At 40.6% G+C, this 15,938-nt stretch overlaps 1 long non-coding RNA gene and 1 other non-coding gene across 2 annotated transcripts; one reads left to right on the forward strand and one right to left on the reverse strand.

The window, feature by feature from the left end:
- Nucleotides 1-355: 355 nt before the first annotated feature.
- Nucleotides 356-2,237, reverse strand: LOC145630699 (uncharacterized). Its single transcript, XR_014112189.1, has 3 exons — nucleotides 2,144-2,237; nucleotides 909-1,136; nucleotides 356-720 (listed from the first exon to the last, which is right to left on the reverse strand). It is a non-coding gene; the product is annotated as an uncharacterized LOC145630699 (long non-coding RNA).
- Nucleotides 2,238-15,295: 13,058 nt separating this feature from the next.
- LOC145633484 (small nucleolar RNA R71) lies at nucleotides 15,296-15,401 on the forward strand. Its single transcript, XR_014112808.1, has one exon. It is a non-coding gene; the product is annotated as a small nucleolar RNA R71 (small nucleolar RNA).
- Nucleotides 15,402-15,938: the final 537 nt, after the last annotated feature.

Consider the following 15,938-nt stretch of genomic DNA (forward strand, 5'->3'; position numbering starts at 1 on the left):
AAATAGCTATCCGTAACGGGCAAAAAAGGCATATCTGTAACGGGCAACGAGCGTTACGTATGCCACCGTAACGGATAGCAAGTGTTAGTTGTAACGGGCTGTGTCCGTTACGAATAACGAAATGCCCGTTAGGAATAACGAGTTATTCGTAACGGGCAGTTGAAATGCCTGTTACGAATAACCCGTTATTAGTAACGGACATTTCAAGTGCCCGTTACAAATAACCCGTTATTTGTAACGGGCTTTTCAACTGCCCGTTACGAATAACAAGGTTATTTGTAACGGGCATGATATCTGCCCGTTACAAATATTGTTACCCCAATTTTAAAAAAAATCCAGCACATGCTGTGCTGGATTAGCTAGCTTGCATAATAATTATAGCACAATTATTTTATTAATTAACTGAGATAAAAATAGTACTTCATATTTATACAATAATAAAAAAAAAAAAATACATTTATTCATCTAATAACTAAAACTAATAAAAAAACAGAGCAAAAGAAAATCTCAATGGCAATAAGAGATTTAAATGATTTTCCACTAAATTAATGTTAAATCATTTACATCTTCCACCAATTTTTCAAGTTAGTGCAACTTTGATCTCAAATTTTGTGACAGCATCAGTTTACACTTCATCTTCCGATCTGGTCGACCTACTTGATCTATTACCAACTCCATTACTAGTCCTCCTGTTTATAGTAGTCTCCACAACTTTACCACCTACCAAATATTCAATCAAAAACCCACTTCAAAACCATCATTCATACAACATATATCAAGCAATTAACGGGAAATAAAATCGATTATTACTTGGGCTCACATGTTCATAAAGAATGATTCAGGGATCCTGGTTAGAGGATTATTATTGAGCATCAGCATAGTAAGTTCTGGGGTCAAAGATTCCATACCACTTGGAATCTTCTCGATTTTGTTATGACTCAATGACACCTTTACCATACCATTGCTTCATTGCTCCACTTCAGGCCTTTTTCCTAGATGTATCTCTGCATTCTTCAAGACTAGGAGATTATCTGATTCAACAGCAGTGAGAAAGTCTACTTTTCTCTTATAAGTCTTCAACTCGTCATCTAAGTTAATAGCCAATAAATTGCACAAGACTCCTTTCATTGCAATTCCTGAAAAAGAATTAAATATCTGTTAGGTAACATATATTGTAGGTATGCCTTGAAAGTTTGTATTCGATTTCCTTGCTGCATATTTCCAACATCAAATAAATGTATAATATTCAACTAATTAGCTTGCTGAAAACGTGGTATATCTAATTGGAAAAAAGTTTAGGAAAAGCATGACAAATAAAAGAATGGCAATGCTTGAACTTGACTGATTAGTAGTTGTTATCTTGGTCTGGTAACTTAAGCAATAGTCAATATAAATGACTAAATGATAAACAAAGAAACAGTAACTAGAAGAATAAGAACAATCCAAAATGAAAGAGATTACAATCAAATACAAAAAAAAGAAAAAAAATTGTCTTTATACTTCTTCCATGGTTGCAGTTCATTACACATATTACTAGAATACTAGTATAGGTCAAGGTTCTCAATATTACGCCTTTTAAAGCTAGATCAACAAGTACATTGAGTTGTAGGCTAGATTATGATTTATGAATGCACATAAGGAAATAATGAAATCAAAATTTCATAACCCTATTTGTTTGTCCCAGCAAAATTCACTACTCCCTTTGCTAAAAACGTAGTTACGAAAATCAAACAATTTAGCTTTTGAAAACTGATGAATTCATAACCAGTCGAGTGCCACAAGCAAATGTACAACAAAGAATTTCTTTTTCATATGAAATCAAACCACTAGATGCAAACCAGAGCTGGCAGCTCTTATCAAGGAAAGTACTTGAAGGGGAAACTCATTCAAACCTAGAGAGCCTCAGTAAAAGTCAAACATACACCTACATTTTTAGATCATAATAGGACTATTATAAACTAATGAATGTAGTCCACAATAGAAACTAGTTGAAGTCTATCTATCAACCAAGTATAATAAAGCACCACAATTATAACATGATAAGTAACTAAACATGAGCCAGAAAAAAAAACAATTTAAATGAGGTTAAACAAGCAAATAAGTAAAGATAAACAATAACAAAAGCTAATAAAAATATGCTTACCCTGATGGTGTCGTAATGGTTCTAGCTGACTTCCATTGATAGACGGCCAAGGAAGCAGTATTTGTGACCCTTTTGAAGCCTCAACACCCTGAATTAACCCAACATGAGACACTGTTAATACTTAGAGGCAAAATGTCACAACAAAATAAAATTTGAAACTGTAATCAACAAAATTAAGAATGATCCAACTCACTTGAGAGTTTCGGGAACAAAAACCCTCTTTATTTTGTCATAAGGTGGGGGAACTCCCTCATACACCTTCAACCTTGCCAATGATGCAGCTCCCCTCTTTGTCTTGTGAGGAATCATACTAATTAAACAAGCAATTTCACAATCAATACCATTTACCACAAACGAAGATCACTAAACAAAAAATCAAACTCTAATCACAAGGAGACCAGAACCCCTAAAACCATATGCGTGTATTAATTTACGAGAAGATCCAACCATATTTTATCTCACAATTCAATCTCTTTCTTCTGCTGTGTATGTTTCAAGTAATAAAAGCTTTTTAATAATGTGGCACAAAAACAAATAGAGCAATTTGTGAGAGGAGATAAACATGAATGTTAATCTTGGAGAATAACTTTAAATTGGATATAATCAAAAGCAAGGATAATTCCTATATCAAACAATAAGATAAAACTTTGCAAGTAGAAGCAATGAAAATTCCCAAAGTTATAAGAAGGCGAATAATCCATACTGTAATATTGATTTTTTTTTTTTATAATTGATACAGAGTATATATGTACAGTATATAAATTGAAACTAACAAGATTAATAAGCATATTTTTAAACTTGAATTGAAACGAAGGAGAAAATCCCAATTGAAAACTATATATTTACAGATATAAATTGAAACTAACACATTGAAAGAACATTAATTAGCATATTTTAAAACTTAAAATCCCAATTCACAACTAGAAAATATCTTACTTTTTTCACATAAAGTTTAGCTTTATTCTACTAAAAATAAGAGTTATAAAACAAAACATCAGCCAAAAATATCTTACAATTTGTTCATGATAATCCAAAAAATCAAGAAAAAATTCAAAAATCTAAAATAAGCATCAAAACCAATTGACAAGGTAATAATCGTGTCGTTGAGCGACTACACCTAAGTCAAATTAATTTATAACGCTCTACCAACCTAATATGTGTATAGGGTAAATAGAGGGGTCGAACCACAGGGAGACATGCATAAACACCGCATTCACTACTTAAGACTTTAAGCTATCTCGGGACAAGAAGTATGAATAACTAAGAGATTAAACTAAGGATTAAGAATGATTAAAGATCTATATAACTAAACACCAAGGGAAGTGGGTAGATGTAGATGTCACTTGATCATGCAATAACACAGAAGCAAAGCAATGGTAAACTAAGCATGTAAGAATATCGAAATAAAGCTCGATCTAACCGCCTTCCGGGGTTAATCGATTTCTCCTAACATAGCCTCTATGTTTCCACATTAGAACAATATATTAGAAGGTGCAAACAAAGAATTATCGATAGTAATGAATCTCAACTAAGTCAACTTCCGTTACTTGTTAGTAAAGATTCATCTTTGATCAACTAACAATGTGCACTTGCAAGAAAGACCAAAGAATATCAAGTATACAAAGACTTTAATCACCATTAATATAACCCCAACATCATAAGCATGAATCAATTAACAACTACACCATCCCCACACCCTTGGCTAGGTGACTACTCACAAATCATATTGAAGACAATATCAATCATCAAATCAATAAGCATCAACATGATCAATAAGCAAAGAAGGAAAATAAAAATAAGCAAACAAAACTAGATACAAAAATAAAGAAAGAGAGTAAGAGATTGCTCATTAATTGAAGATGAAGATTTACAAAGATTCAATCAAGCTCCTTCTTCAATATCCAAGTTCATCAATGGAAATCCACACTTTCTCTCTCTACTAATGAAGTTTCTCTCTCTAGATTAAGCTAAAAATGTAGAAAATTAAAACTAAGTTAATCTTCCCCAAAACGTTCTAAAAAAGGGACTTATATAGTCCGTACAGAGTCAGCTGAGAAAAGGAGAGGTCCGACCGAACAAATGGGATGGTTCGGCCGGACTACAGGGTAGGTTCGGCCGAACCATGGGTAGGTTCGGTCGAACCTCCCTGATCCTGGTCTGGTCGAACTCCTGTAGTTCGACCACTCCTGCAAAACTGCCAATTTTCATCTTGCCCCTGCCTCGAAGTTCGGCCGAACCACTGAGCAGGTTCGGCCACACCTTGGTTCGGCCACACCATCAGGAGGTTCGGTCGAACCTCTTCTGAATCATGCTTCCTCTAGCTTCCTTTGAGCTTAGCTTCCTCCTCTTGAAAATCTCGATGGTTCCTACAAAGCATAAGCATGAAAAGCACAATAAGAACAAAGCGGGAAGACTAAGAAAAGGGAGGATAAAGGAGAAAGAAAAGAGAAAGCAAAGCTAAGTAAAAATGCTTAGAAAGAGGGCCAAACAAGTGCAAACGAGGGGAGAATCCTTAGAGAAAAAGGATAAAAGAGTGGCATAAATGCCACTCATCAAAATCCCCCACACTTGCCTTTTGCTTGTCCTCAAGCAAGGAATACTACAACAAAAAGACAACACACAACAAGCATAATATGACCAGGGTTAAGAAAATCAATCAAGTTTCACGATGGGAAATGCTCCAAATGGACTCTAACATAGGGACATGAATCAAATAATGCTTACTTTTCTCAACTCAAAGAGGGGGAACACGTTCTAAGATGCTCATGGTTGAGGGAGACAAACCTAAGCTAAGCGTAGAGAACTAATGATTTCATCCTCTTCCCTAGCTCCAACCAAGACGGTCCGCATTCTCTCCACTAGCTTCAAATCATCCCTAAGTTAGCTCCTCATGGTTCCTCGAGGGAACCGGAAAAAGAAATTTATTGTGGATTCATAAAGTTATCCCGACATCTCAACTATGCACACTCTTTCCATAGGGTTGAAATCTATCTCCCTCCACCGTTCTTTGACCGCACTTCTCCAAGTCCAAGGGTCTTAACTTGGGTTGTAATGTCATGGCTAAGGGTTAAGGTTGGGAATTAATTTGAAAATTTTTGGTGGCAACTCCTAAGTGAAGCAAAAGAGTGGCCATCTCTCAAGAACCACCTAAGAATTGAACCTAAATTCAAATTATAACCTTCAATACAAAATTTCATAATATTACTTCATTTCTCTCATCATTTCCTCTTCCTTTTCCTTCCCCCTCTCTTTTTTTTTTATTTTTATTTTGAACTTCATACGTTGCATCCTTCCTCACAAACTTTTTGCAAATATTTCCTTTCCTGAACAACTTTCAAAATCTCACTTGAACCAATATTCACAACTTTCTTGCCCTAAAACCAACACTCTCGAATTCGAACCTCAAAAACCAATGCTTCACTAACTACAAGGGTTGGTAGAACATAGGCCGAAAGGTTTGTAATATGGCTAGATCAAGAAAGGGGAATGAGGCCCAAATTGGTTAGCAAGTGGGTGGATGTAAAAATGAAAACCAAATTTATAACAAAACACAAAGAAAACAAAGAAAAATGAGAAGAAATGCCCTCTTCCTCCTTTAAAGTTGTTTGGTCACGATCTCGGGAGCTAAATACCAACACAAATATTAAGACATGCATAGTTAAGGATCCAAAACGCCGCTCACAAGAGTGATGAAGGCTAGAACAAATGACGCTCACACGGGATAAAAATAAGCAAATACCAACTAAGGGATCCTATTCACTACGGAGAGCAACACCATCTTACCACTTTCCCGTGAACTAAGGGGTTCAAACGTCATTAAGAGTTCTAAACCGGGCTACCTTAGCTTATAATGTGTCTAATTCAACCTTAAGCATTCTTAAACCGTGTAAACCCTCATCAACTAGGAAGGTAAGCATTCAAAGCCATGTCATCAAAAAGGCACATAAATTCTTTAATCCAAATGAATGAGCAAATCCACATCAAAAATGTTTCAACTTGTCATAGTCATTCTCGTTACACAAAAGAGAACAAGAAAAACACACAAAAGGAAGGAAGAAATTAAAAAGGTTCATAATCGAGGCATGTAAATCAAATAAATCCCAATCGACATACAAGTGATCGTTGATATCAACATCAACGATCCCAGGTTCCTTGGAACCAAAATCAATCAACCTCTAACCATTTAACTCTTCCTAAACTAGACCTAAACTAAGCACTCAAAGAAAAAGAAAAAGAAAGAGAGGAAAGGTCTCACCGAATGCCGCTTGAAATATAAGACAAGGTAATATATCCAATTCTCACCAAGGGAGCTAGTGTTTCTCCTTAACGTCCTACATCTCCGCTTCAAGCTTCAATAAAGGTGGGCCAAACAAAAGAAACTAAAATAAAACAAGAAAAGGTTAGAAAACAAAGAAAAAGACTAAAGAAACAAACAAAAAGAAGAAAAATTAATAAAAAGCTATCTACAAAGTTTGGATTAAGGGGATTTGGAGATTCGGGAAATTTGGATTTTTTTTTTCGGGAGCATCTCCACCTACAAAGACTCGGGGATCATCAAAGAAAATCATCAGAAATCAGCAAAAATAACCATAAAACATCATCATCATCATCACATCAATAATCATAAAACATCACCATCTCATCACATCACCATCACAACATCACCAACATCATCACCACCGCCACAACGCCACATCAATACCACAAAGCCACTATCCTCACTATCCTCCTTATGTGCAAGCAACTACCCTACCACCCTACCTTCCTATGTACACTTCAACCAACCAAAAGGACATCATCCCCCACACTATTTTTTTTGCTCGTCCCGAGCAAAAGTGACAAGTGAGAAGATCGGGGGGAAGGGAAAAGTTCCCACAGCATCACTGGTTATCATCTCCTCGCCCCCTAGGTTGAGGGGGGTTGTTAGGATCAAACCCGGGAGTGTCCATGAATGGGTGGAAGGGTTGGTTAAAGTTCTCATAGGGCCACCCTTGGGCACCCCAACCACCATCAAAAGGAGCGGGGGTGGATGCGGATGCCGGGTCATAAGACGGATCACACCCACCCGGACGATAGGGGTCGTATGGGGGGGGTGCCAACGCGTTGGGTAGGGTCGATGGGACCTTCCCAATAGGCGTAGCAAGGGGGGGGTGGGGTGTTGGGGGTCATAGGGTCCCCAATGATTGACCGGACCCTCTTGAGGAGGGTGGTAGGGGTAGTTCACATAGGGCGCTTGAATGCCCGCTTGCACAAGATTGTCATAATTCGCCCTCGCGTAGTACCCCCATTGCTCAATGGAAGCTTGATTGTCTCGACGAATATCGCCGAGGGTACTACGAAGGGCATTGAAATCAAAAGGAGGAAAGGAAGAAGAAGAAGATGCCTCACCTCCCCCGCTAAGGGGGGGATTGATTTTCTCTTGATGGAGGACCGGTGGAGGTTGAGGAGCTCCACCCCGGGCTCTAGTTCGCCTCAGCTCATTGGGGATGATTTGCTGAGGGATCTTCCATTTGAGAGAAGCGGAGTGGTCCACCGTAGTGAGGTCGGGGTCCGGGAGGACACACCATTCGATCTCCCTATCGACCAGGAGGATAAAACGGCGCTTGCTAGTAGTGAAATTGAGGAAGCGGCTGTGACGGAGGGCGCTTATGGATAGAGCATAGGGAGGGAACTCGTCGGTGAGCTCTTCTCGGTTTTGGTGCATGGGTGGGAGCAATTCAATTTGGTCCTTGTATGATCCACCCTTCAAAGAGAGAGCAATGATAGTAATCATGCCACCCATAAATATCTCATCACCTAGACGGTTGTCCCTAGTATCCAAGAGCCGTTGGATAAAGGTGGAGGAGCATTGAAATTTTAGCCGTTGAGGATTGTCGGCCAAGAATAGGCAAGCAACCTCGTCTTTTACCATGGAGCCGAGGTTGGCTTTGAAGAACACGGCGTATTGTAGAAGCCGTACAAAATACCTCAAGGCTAAATGGACGATGTTGTTGACCTTTGAGGTATTAGTTTGGAACCTATCCTTGTTTGTGATGCTCCTCCACCACTCTTGCTCGTTGTAAGGAATGCGATGGGAGGAGGTCATTTCAGACGGGTGATCAAGGCCAGTGGCGTGCCAAAAGAAGATCTCATTTAGATCACTCTCCATTAGAGAGTGATCCTCGTTGAACATCCTGAAGTGTATAATGAGTTGAGGATCCTCATCGACATCTTCCGGCTCAAAAACTTCCTTGCGGAGGGAGGCAAGGAATTCCAAGGTCACACGCTCGTAAGTGTGAGCGTGGAGGTGGATGAAGTCGCCCCAACCAAAGTTTTGAGCCAACCTAGTCACCTCATCCAATATTCCCAGCTTCCTCAAAGTTTGAGGGCAAAAGAACCTTGTGGACCTAATCGGACGCTTGATGAGTGATGCATATATAGGCCAAAATTGCTCGTCCGGAGCAATAATGCCATGATCGTTGATGCCGGGAGGAGGTGGGAATTGCGTTGCTGAGGATTCTCCCACCCTCTTCCTCTTTGACTTTCCTTTTCCCTTGCCGAACATCGTGATTCTACAAATTCACCAAGAGCATATCATTAGAACAAATTGATAGGAAATGACATAAGAAGCCAAGTACTTAACCAAGGTAAAAGTGTATGCTTGAGAGTATACAATTCAAGGCATGCATGAATACATTTGGACCAAGGTTTGAATAAGGATTCCTATGTCATTCCTAAATTAGTCCTAACAAGGTCTAGGTGAAATTTGGCATGATTTCCCCTTATTTTCATGATATCCAATCATCAAACCATCAAAATCAAGCCAAAACCATGAATAACAATCTCCAATAACATCCAACTCAGGCATTTCTCAATCCTAAAATGGTAACATGAATACCCTAGTATGAAATCAACACTCAATTACGTTGAGATCAAAATAAAACCAAGGTAAACATGCATAATCATCATAAGAACATGTTCTACTATGAACAACCAATCAATTGCAACAAGTCAATCCAAAGAACCACATGAAATAAACAAGTCATTACTAATAATTTCAAGAATACCATAATTCACACTTAAATATGTAAAACATGGTAAAACTATAAGAAATTAAAGAAATAAACTTGCAAAAGCTAGAACAAACATACCACAATTGATTGGAAGGAAGTAAAAACCCAAAAACACCGAAGCACTTAAACCCTTGAAATTGGGGATAATGGAAAGATGGGTTTGTTTGGTCGGAATTTTTGGTAGAGATTGCAAAAGTTGAGTGAAGGATGGAAAATAAGTGAGAAAGGATGAAGATTGGAGTGATTTTGATGGAGACTTGAGGTTGTAAGGGGAGGTGCAATGGAGGTTTAGAGTGAGAAGGAGAAGAATGGGGTAGGTGACGAATATGGGAGTGATATTCACGAAAATGCAGCAAAATAGAAAACATGGCAGCATTTTTTTTCGACTCTGAAGATAGGTTCGGCCGAACCGAGGGTATGTTCGGTCGAACCACAGTAAAAGTTCGGCCGAACTCCCCTGTGGTTCGGTCGAACCATTGCCAAAACTCTACATTCTAAAATCCGGGCAGAAAGTTCCAGCAAAATCGCAAAAAGAGAGGAGTGATCGAACCCAGGGAAGTTCGGCCGCACTACGAATTAAGTTCGGTCGAACCATACTTGGGTTCGGTCGAACCTATGCTGGAACTGCAAATTTTCAGATTCTGGCAGAAAGTTGCTGGAAATTTCTAAAAATTTAGGAGTGACCGAACCCAGGGAAGTTCGGCCGCACTACAGTATAAGTTCGGTCGAACCGCCCATGGGTTCGGTCGAACCTTGTGCCAGAATTCAATATTTTTGTTTTTGGCAGAATGTTGCCATAAATCCTTGAAATTGCTGCAGTGGCCGAACATGAAGTGGTTCGGCCAAACTTCCATAAAGAATCACACAAGTAAAAATAGTCCGTTAACACACAACTAAACACATTACAATCATGCTAGATGCAAAGTATATCTAAAACCAAAGCACAATCAAAACCCAAAAATCCAAACAATCCAAAGTCGTAGATGGAAAAATAGAAGCAACATGAAAAGAAAAAGTATAAAAGGGTTAGAAACTCGGGTTGCCTCCCGGAAGCGCTTTTGGTTAACGTCGTTAGCTCGACGTTCCTTGAGTTGATCAAGGAGGGTCGAATTGACGATGCACATCAAGAAGTGTCACAGAAACTGGTTCATCACTTGGGAATCCTTCATGATAGGGCTTGAGACGGTGACCGTTGACTTTGAAAGGGGAGTGGCCGTCTTGGGAAATTTCGTAGGCTCCATAAGGAAACACTTCCGTGACAATGTACGGCCCACTCCATCTTGACCTAAGTTTGCCTGGGAAAAGCTTCAAGCGGGAGTTGAATAGGAGGACTTTTTGGCCTTTGACGAATTCCTTCTTGACAATTTGAGCATCGTGCCAAGCCTTAGTCCGCGCCTTATACATGCTTGCGCTATCGTAAGCATTCATCCTCAACTCCTCTAACTCATGTAGCTCTAGAAGCCTTTGCTCACCCGCACTATGGAGATCAAAGTTGATTTGCTTGATTGCCCAATGCGTTCGATGCTCCATCTCCATGGGCAAATGACAATTTTTTCCATAGACAAGCTTGTAGGGAGTGGTCCCTATTGGGGTTTTGAAGGCGGCCCTATAAGCCCATAGTGAATCAATAAGTTTGGAGGACCAATCCTTCCTTGTTCTAGCAACCGTCTTCTCCAAAATCACCTTGAGCTCTCTATTGGTGACCTCCGCTTGGCCACTCGTTTGAGGGTGGTATGCAAGCCCTCGCTTGTGAGAAACCCCATATTTATCAAGTAGTCGAACGAAGGTGTGGTGCTTGAAATGCGATCCCCCATCACTAATTATCGCTCTTGGAACACCAAATCTCGGGAAGATCACCTTTTTGAAAAGGTTGACCACCACCTTAGAGTCATTCGTTGGAGAAGCCACGGCCTCCGCCCACTTAGACACATAGTCAACGGCGACCAAAATATACTTGTTCCCATGTGAAGAAATGAAAGGGCCCATGAAGTCTATAGCCCACACATCAAAAACTTCAAGCTCAAGGATGGGATTTTGCGGTATTTCATCCCTTCTAGAAATATTCCCCATCCGTTGACATCTATCACAAGTTTTGACAAATACCCACGCATCCTTGAATAGAGAAGGCCAAAAGAGCATAGATTGAAGGACCTTTGAGGCGGTCTTTTGAGCACTCATATGCCCACCACAAGGATAAGAGTGGCACTTATGGAGAACACTTTGAACCTCGTCGTTGGGGACGCATCTCCTCAACAAACCATCGACCCCTCTTTTTAATAAAATGGGATTATCCCAAATGTATCTCTTGGCCTCGTGCTTGAGTTTTCGACGTTGTTGTGAAGTGAAATCTGGTGGTATGGCACTACAAGCTAAGTAATTCACAATATCCGCATACCAAGGCTCCGATTTCACTTCAAGGACATAAAGCACATCATCTCTTAGAGCGTCCTCTATTGGCAAGCCATCATCTTCAAACCTTGCACCGCCCAACCTTGAGAGGTGATCCGCCACCACATTCTCGGCTCCCTTCTTGTCTCTCATCTCATAATCGAAGTCTTGGAGGACTAAAACCCATCTCAACAACCTTGGTTTAGCTTCCTTCTTCCCTATCAAGTATTTGAGAGCTGAGTGGTCGGTATACACAATTGTCTTAGAACCAATTAGGTAGGTTCTAAACTTCTCGAATGAATGGATAACCGCTAGGAACTCCTTCTCGGTAGTTGTGTAGTTTCGTTGGGCATCATTGAGAGTTTTAGACAAATAATGTATGACATGAAGTTTCCCATTCTTTCGTTGTCCAAGAACCGATCCAATGGCCTCGTCGCTTGCATCGCACATGAGCTCAAATGAAAGAGACCAATTCGGACCTTGGACAATAGGAGCGGTGCAAAGGGCTTCTTTCAACCTACAAAAGGACTTATGACAAGCATCATCAAACACAAACTCCTTATCTTGTTGCAATAGGGATGTGAGAGGCTTAGCGATCATTGAAAAATCTTTAATAAAGCGCCGATAGAACCCGGCATGGCCAAGAAAAGACCTCACTTCCCTCACGTTGGTGGGGGGAGGAAGTTTTTCGATGACCTCAACCTTGGCTCTATCAACCTCAATGCCGGCATGGGAAATTTTGTGCCCAAGAACAATCCCACTTTCGACCATAAAGTGGCACTTTTCCCAATTCAACACGAGGTTAGCCCTCTCACACCTTTCTAAGCAACGAGATAAATTAGATAGACAATCTTCATAGGTGGCTCCTCCAACGGAGAAGTCATCCATGAACACTTCTATCTCATCCTCAATCATATCACTAAAAATGGACATCATGCATTGTTGGAATGTTGCGGGGGCATTACAAAGCCCGAAAGGCATCCTACGATACGCATAAGTACCGTAGGGGCATGTGAAAGTTGTCTTCTCTTGATCCTTAGGGTCAATTGGGATTTGGAAAAATCCCGAGTAACCATCAAGGAAACAATAGAAGGAATGCTTTGTAAGCCTTTCCAACATTTGATCAATGAACGGTAATGGAAAATGATCTTTGCATGTACTTGTGTTAAGTTGGCGATAGTCAATACACATGCGCCAACCGGTAACAAGTCTAGTGGGTACTAGTTGATCATGATCATTTTTCACTACCGTCATGCCCCCTTTCTTAGGCACAACTTGCACGGGAGATACCCAATCACTATGAGCAATTGGGTAATTCCCGCATCAAGAAGCTTAGCCACTTCCTTCCGCACAACCTCTTGCATGGAAGGGTTAAGCTTTCTTTGCCTTTGCCTGACGGGTTTGGCATCTCCCTCTAGATCAATTTTGTGCATACATAAAGATGGACTTATACCCTTGATATCATCAATGGTATAACCCAAAGCTTTTTTGTGATTTCTCAAAACATTGATCAAGAGGGAGGTTTGCTCCTCCGTTAGATTAGAATTTACAATCACGGGGAAAGACTCATTGGGACCAAGAAATGCATACCTCAAGCCCAAAGGTAGAGGTTTCAAGTTTACCTTTGGTGCTCCCTTACCATTGGGGCTCTCTTCTCTTTCTTCAACTTGAAAGAGGTCATGAATGTAAGGAGCTTCTTCTTCCATGCTCGCGCCCTTGCACTCCTTGCTTTCCTCAAGCAAATCCTCATAGAATTGTATGTCTTCTTTGTGAGTACCTATCTTTGATTCATTCAACAACACACTTTCAAGGGGATCATTAGTGGCATGCAAGTGGGAGCGAGAAAATTCATCAAGAACCGTATCAAGAATATCTACCCTAAAGCATTCACCACTTGAGGAGGGTTGTTGCATGACATTGTTCAAATCAAACTCAATAGAATCATTGTCAATTTTCAAGGATATCTTCCCCTCCTTCACATCGATGATAGCTCTAGAAGTGGCTAGAAATGGCCTACCCAAAATTATAGGAATCCTCTCATCCTCATCCATTTCTAGCACATAGAAATCCAAGGGGAATGTGAACTTTCCTAACCTAAGGGGAATGTCCTCAACTTTGCCCATGGGGAACTTAACGGAACGGTCCGCTAGTTGGAGAGTAATGTTAGTGGGAGAGAGGGTTCCTACACTAAGCTTTTGGTAGACGGAATAGGGCATGAGACTCACACTTGCTCCTAAGTCACACAAGGCTTTATCAAATTCAATGCCATTGATAGAGCAAGGGATGGAAAAGTTACCCGGATCTTTCAATTTGGTAGGTAGTTTGTTGGAAAGAATTGCACTACAATTGGCGGTTAAACTCACCGTCTCACACTCCCTTCTCCCACTCAAAAGATCTTTCAAAAATTTGGAATAGTGGGGCATTTTCTTCATAGCATCAACAAAAGGGACGGAGATATGCAAATTCTTAATGACTTCCAAAAACTTCCCAAATTGGGCATCAAGTTTAGCTCTCACAAATCGTTGTGGAAAGGGTAGCTTCTCCTCTCTAGGTTGGCGATTTAGGGGCAAGGGGTGGCTTCTTTTTCCTTGAGCACCTCAACATGTTTTTCTTTTTCAACACTCAATGGCTCATTGGGTTTTTCACCCTCATTCTCTAACTCCGCCTCTTCTTGGGGTTCTTCCTCAATTAAAGGGTCACTCCCTACTACCTTCCCACTCCTCGTTTTTTAGCCTCTTCATGTTTCTTTTGATCCTCCTCACGCATTTTTAAAAGAGCATCTAATTTAGCCATCACGGGATCTATTGGAGGGGCTTCAATTTGAAGAGGTTGTTGAGGTGGAGGAAGTTGGGGTTGATGGAAACCCGGAGGCCTATTAGTTTGGGCATAGTTAGAAGAAAATTGGCCCCTATTGCCTCCGGTGCCTTGGTTAGGAACATTGATTTGTTGATTATTTTTCGTGTTACCTTGGTCACCAAAATTTTGATTTTGATGTTCTTGGTATCGGGGATTAGGTTGTTGGTTTTGATTACCATACCCTCTTTGGTTAGAGTAGCCTCTTCCATTGAAATTGGAAGGGCCTCCCCCACCATGGTATTGGTTATCATAACCACCACCATTTTGGTTCCAACCACGGTTTCCACCTTGATTCCAATTCCCCATTTGATTTGAGTTTGGCCTCAAGTTTCCTACATTTCCCATTCTAGGAGCAAAATTCATAGCATTGACATTTTCCATATTACTATCATGTTCATGGGAAGGGGGTTGAACTTCACAAGCATAGACACATTGAGAGGTATCATGATCATAGGTTTCACAATTAGAACAAAACATGCACCCTTGGGGCATTGTATTGTAAGAAGAGGGGGAGGAAGTATCCATACCATTGCCTCCCTTGGTTGAAGGGGAGATATTACCATGAGGGTTGGACCTTTCTTTCATCAATTCATCCATTTGCTTGGTCATTTTGGAGATTTGGGTAGAAAGGTTGTTGATTGCGTTGGCTTGCTCCAATGCATAAACGCCCTTGCTAGAAGTAGCATCCCTTTCTCCTTCGTACCAATCATCATAGTGCTTTGCGGCTTCCTCTATAATACACTCCACTTCATGCTCTCCTTTGTTCATAATTGGACCACCGGCCGCGGCGTCTAGGCTTGTTCTTCCTTGAGGTGTGAGACCTCCATAGAAAGTGTGAATGAGTTGATACTTGGGTATCCCATGGTGTGGGCATTGACGTTGAAGCTCTTTGTATCGTTCCCATGCCGCACTTAGAGACTCACCACTCTTTTGGCGAAAACCTTGAATCAAAGACCGAGCCTCGGCGGTCTTCCTATGGTTATAAAACCTCCTCAAGAAAGTCGTAGTCACTTGGTCCCATGTCGTGAGAGAATTAGGGGGCACCTCCTTCTCTAGCCATTCTAGACCTCTCCCAATTAGCGAAAATGGAAACATTTTGAGGCAAATATATTCTTGAGTCACTCCATTGGCCTTTATTGTGTCACAATATTTCTCAAACTCTTTTAGGTGCTCATGAGGACTCTCAAACTTTCCACCCGAGAATTGTTTCCTCTCAATCAAGGCAATCAAATTAGGCTTGATCTCGAAATTGTTGGCTTGAGTAGTAGGAGTTAGGATCCCACTTTGCGCTCTAAAAGCTTCGGGGGCCCCAAGACGACTCAAAGGCGTATTCTCTCCCATTTTAGAACCTTCTTTACTTTCAAACTTATAGGTTGAGAAAGGGTTAATTTCTGAATTCGAAGATGATTTAGGGCTATCTAATTCTTCACTTGAGGGTGAAGAGGGTGGAGTATCTTCTAATTCTCTTACTCCTCTCGTTGGAGTGCGGGAATTTCTAC

This window comes from Chenopodium album, chromosome 5 (genome assembly GCF_948465745.1).
Source record: "Chenopodium album chromosome 5, dcCheAlbu1.1, whole genome shotgun sequence".
NCBI lineage: Eukaryota > Viridiplantae > Streptophyta > Magnoliopsida > Caryophyllales > Amaranthaceae > Chenopodium > Chenopodium album.